Source organism: Terrapene carolina, unplaced genomic scaffold (genome assembly GCF_002925995.2).
Source record: "Terrapene carolina triunguis isolate 2854851 unplaced genomic scaffold, T_m_triunguis-2.0 Scaffold119, whole genome shotgun sequence".
In the NCBI taxonomy this organism is placed as follows: domain Eukaryota; kingdom Metazoa; phylum Chordata; order Testudines; family Emydidae; genus Terrapene; species Terrapene triunguis.
This window is the reverse complement of record NW_020664470.1, coordinates 1624352-1629662: the sequence shown is the minus strand read 5'-3', so window position 1 is coordinate 1629662 and position 5311 is coordinate 1624352.

Sequence of the window (5311 nt, the reverse complement as noted above, 5' to 3'; positions counted from 1 at the left end):
GACCCATGGACTTGTGCATGTCCAGCTTTTCTAAATAGTCCTTAACTTGTTCTTTCACCACTGAGGGCTGCTCACCTCCTTCCCATACTTTGTTGCCCAGTGCAGCAGTCTGGGAGCTGAACTTGTCTGTGAAGACCGAGGCAAAAAAAGCATTGAATACTTCAGCTTTTTCCACATCATGTGTCATTAGGTTGCCTCCCCCATTCAGTAAAGGTTCCACACTTTCCCTGACCTTCTTCTTGTTTCTAACATATGTATAGAAACCCTTCTTGTCACCCTTCACATTCCTTGCTAGCTGCGACTCCAGTTGTGCCTTTGGCTTCCTGATTACACCTCTGCATGCTTGAGCAATATTTTTATACTCCTCCCTAGTCATCTGTCCAAATTTCCACTTCTTGTAAACTTCCTTTTTGAGTTTAAGCTCACTAAAGATTTCACTGTTAAGCCAAGCTGGTCGCCTGCCATATTTGCTATTCTTTCTGCACATCGGGATGATTTGTTCCTGCACCCTCAATAAGACTTCTTTAAAATACAACCGGCTCTCTTGTACTCCTTTCCCCCTCATACTAGCCTCCCAGGGGATCCTGCCCATAAGTTCCCTGAGGGAGTCAATGTCTGCTTTTCTGAAGTCCAGGATCCGTATTATGCTACTTTCCTTTCTTCCTTTTGTCAGGGTCCTGAACTCTGTGCATTGTTGTATTGCTCTCCCAGCAGATGTCAGGGTGATTGAAGTCCCCCATTAGAACCAGGGCCTGTAATTTGGAAAGTTCAGTTAGTTGTCCAAAGAAAGCCTTGTCTACCTCATCCTTCTGATCCGGTGGTCTATAGCACACGCCCACCATGACATCACCCTTGTTGCTCTCGCCTCTAAACTTAACCCTAAAACTTAACCAGGCTTTTCTCCAGTTTCATACTGGAGATCTGAGCAATCATACCACTCTCTTACATAAAGTGCAGCTCCTCCACCTTTCCTCCCATACCTGTCCTTTCTGAACAGTTTATATCCATCCATGATAGTGCTCCAGTCATGTGAACTGCCCCACCAAGTTTCTGTTATTCCAATCACATCATAGTTCCTTCATTGTGCCAGGACTTCTAATTCTTTCTGCTTGTTTCCCAGGCTTCTTGCATTCCTGTACATTCACCTAAGATAACTAGCCAATTGCCCTACTTTCTCAGTATGAATCAGGAGGCTTCCCATCATGTACCCTCCTCCTTGTGTTTCCTCCCGGTATCCCATTTCCCCACTTATCTCTGGGCTTAGGTCACCATCCCCCGGCGAACCTAGTTTAAAACCCTCCTCACTAGATTAGCAAGCCTGCCTGCGAAGATGCTCTTCCATCTCTTCGTAAGGTGGATCCCATCTCTTCCTAGCAATCCTTCTTCACAGAACAACATCCCATGTTTGAAGAATCCAAAGCCCTCTCTCCGACACCACCTGCATAACCACTCTTTCACCTCCACAATTTGATGGTCCCTACCTGGGCCTTTTCCTTCAACAGGGAGGATGGAAGAGAACACGACTTGCACCTCAAACTCCTTTATTCTTCTTCCCAGAGCCACATAGTCTGCAGTGATTCCATCAAGATCATTCTTGGCAGTATGATTGGTGCCCATGTGGAGAAGTAGGACGGGGTAGTGGTCCGAGGTCTTGATCAGTCTCGGCAGACATCCGTCACATCCTGGATTCTAACTCCAGGCAAGCAGCACACTTCCCGAGTCTCCCAGTCTTGATGGCAGATGGATGACTCCGTCCTTCTTAGGATCTACATGTCCAGTGGTCATGAATGGCTCTGGAACAGCCCCTGGGAGGACCCCTTCAGTATGACAGTCCCCTTAGGGTCACACACTCATTAGGGTAGGCCTTTTGGCTTCAGATCTCTTGGGACCCAACTTCAGAGTATTCAGCATCCCTGCTTCTCCCCGTGAGCTACCCTCAGCCAGTGCACTTGAATTGAACACCCAGGCAAGACTTTCACACCCAAAGGGAGTAATTCACCCCTACCTTCCAGGCTCTGGAGTGACTCTCAGCCAGCACTGTTAAAGCAGGAGGGTTTATTAGCTGTGTAGAAAGTCCTTAATTACCATGGAAAACAAAAAGTTACAGCATAGTCTGTCTGGGTGAGTCCCAGAGCCCTCTGACCCCTCTATATTCCCAGTCCAGGAGCTTCTCCCCTGCCACCAGCAACCCACACTTAACAGCCTCAACTGGCCCCTCCCCAGTGCTTTGTTGTTAACATTGCCCAGTGTGACTTATGGTTTCCTTATAAAAGGGGAAAAAATCCCACCGGGGAAAATATTTCACTTAATAATGAAACACTAGATGATGGCCTGTTATAATGTACTCTCCCTATAATTAATACATCATCATTATCATCATCATCTATATTCTGCCATCTACTGGGCATTTCAGAAAATAGCTGCCCATTTCTCCTGCTTAGAGTATGCTGCCCTCTAGTGGACATCTTGCAGAATCACTGACCTTGCCACATTATTTTGTTGTGAAATCTATTGGTCAATATTTCTTCCAATCTGCGACCACGTACTGTCGATTCATTATAAACTCTACTCAAAAAAAGAGGCAAATTTATTTTAGCTGGAAATTTACCCTCTTTTGCACAAATAAATTCTGTATGGTATTTGTCAGAAATGTGGTGATTTTCTCATTATTTAAAGCTATTCAGGAACCAAAATTTTCATTTCATAGGAAATTCCATGAGTTCAAATTTTTGTTTTCATTCCAATTCTGACTTTTCAAAAATATATATATTTTGAATTTTACTTTGAGATTATTTTATTTCATTTGTATTACTTTTTATGTTAATTTTGTATTCTATTCTATCCTACTATTTTATTTGTATATTTCATTTTGTATTATTTTATAAAATAATACACAGTGATTATTTTTTCCCTAAACAAATGTTTGTAGAAATTTCCTATAGAAAATTTTGATCTTGACAATTTGGCATTTTCTGATGGAAAAATATTCCATTATAAAATTATTGATCATCTCTATATTTTATTCTTTTTCTTTAGTTAAAAATATTAATTCTATCTCTCTTCTTGTTTGTGGATATCCGGTCTGCCATTACATTCTGTCTGCCTGCCAGCCATTACTAATTCTGCATCTGATCATGCATAGAGTTAGTTAATTTTACACCTTCGGATAATTGTGTTGATGCTTAGCCTTCTTTCACTGAAGTCAAAGACAAAATTCTCACTGACTGAAAGGATTGCAGCCTTTGATTTCAATGTGATTTGGACAGCTAATACCTTTAGCCTTCTTCAACACTTATAGCCAATATCCCAAACCCTAGAACTGAGTGCATCAGCAGCAAATATCAGCGCTGTGTTACTCACATCATCTTGCTAGCCCTCTCAGTATCCCAGTGAAGAGGGTGCTGCCATTTGGAGTAGAACGTTCAACAGTGTCTTTGTTACTAAAGCTTAGCAGCCAAATCTCACTGAAAGTCAATGTGTCTTGGGTTCCTAAATCCCTTTTGAAATTCACTCCAGTCTTTTCCAAAATGTTACCTTACGTCAAGGTGCCCTGGTCAGGCATTGTGGAAAAGAGCAAATGGAGATTAACACATTTAGGTTGGGATTTTCAAAGGGGTGGGTGATAATATATACAATAAACACCAGCTCCCACTGAATTGCTAGCCACCTGGGATTATGAAGTGCAAATGTTTTCTTCACATATCCCCGAAAAGTTTCAGGGATCTTCAGTGCCTTGGCAATTATACAAATTAGAGAATCTTGTACCAAAACTATAGGTCCCTTGTTGGTACACTGGAATGTACAATAAGCATCAGAACATTACTGATTTGTCTCCTCTACAGGATTGGTTATATATTCCCACCAGCCAGTTCATGGCCGTATTTGGATACAGTGAATAGGGTCATTTCATTTGCATGTATTACGGAATTCTGCAATTTGATTAAAAAACTGGGCTTTCCCAGCATGAAGTTTTTGACATACTGCCACTCTTCCCCCGAAGGAAAGGTTTGTTCCAGCCTTTATGGAAGAATACAAATATCCACTTATTTCTGAATGCAAAACAAACTAGATGATGGTTATTCACAGTCCTCTTCTAGCACAATTTTCTCCATAAGCATGTAATAAGGTCTCAGACCAGTTTATCACCTGTGTGAATAATTTTGTGCTGCCAAGGCTTTGTTTTCATAATGCCTAATGTTGAATACTTGTGGCATACATAATTGTATTAAAAAAAAACCTGGGTTTTTTATTTTGTTTTCTTCTTTAATTAATCTCTGACAAAAATATTGCAGGCAGGGATGAAATCCCATTGCTTAACCTTTTGAAGGATATATAATTGACTATAATACAGAGATAGATCTGAATCTTCTCACACTGTGGCTTAATTGTTAATTCCAAGTTTATTGACTCTTAATCACTTATGCAATTTTTTTTTACTGAAATCACAGGTTTCTTATTTATTCCTGTCCATTTGTCATTCCCTATCATCAGCTGCCATCTAATGTTCATAAGAACGAATACATAAAACACTGACCATATTAACCTTGGCTTCTCCATAGTGCCCATTATATACCATAGCCACCCCTTTCCCAGCCTTCATCCTCTGCTATCCTGAGTATCCATTATACAATAAAGTGTGCCTTTCCCATCCCTCAACCTCTGCTACCCCAATGCAGAGTTCAGCAACTGCTGCTCAAGCACATCATGTTGCCCAGGGCACATTCTTTCTTGTGCAGCCGACACTGAAGTTGATACTGTGGTTTCCACACTTGTATTTTTAGCAAGCTAACTAGAGTAGAGTGACCGTAGTGATGTCTACTGTCCATTCAATGCTCCCCTCACTCCTCCCCTCCCCGCTGCAGCGTAGACATACCATAAGTGCCTAGCTGTGGAATATTCACTCAGGCCTCTTTCCATCACTCAGCCGCTTTTGCTTCGCTAATCAGTGTAGATTATCAGCATTCTATTTTAATGCAAAAACCAGTTTCCTTGGATTACCGGAGTACTTTTCAAAGCCATGAATGCACTGACATATTTTCACAGGGACTCACATATGCGAGGTCCCCACACAGATTTTGCACCAGTATAACTATTCTGGTTAGTGGTGTGAGTCTGTTATGGAAATCATTCTACCAGTACAACCTCTAGTATGGATACAGTTTACCAATGTTGAGGTCCCTTATGCTGGTATAGCTTATTCCCCTTCCCATAGGGGCATCAACTATGCTGATATCAGCAGCTTTACATCAGTATAATTGCATCATAGAATCATAGAATATCAGGGTTGGAAAGGACCTCAGGAGGACATCTA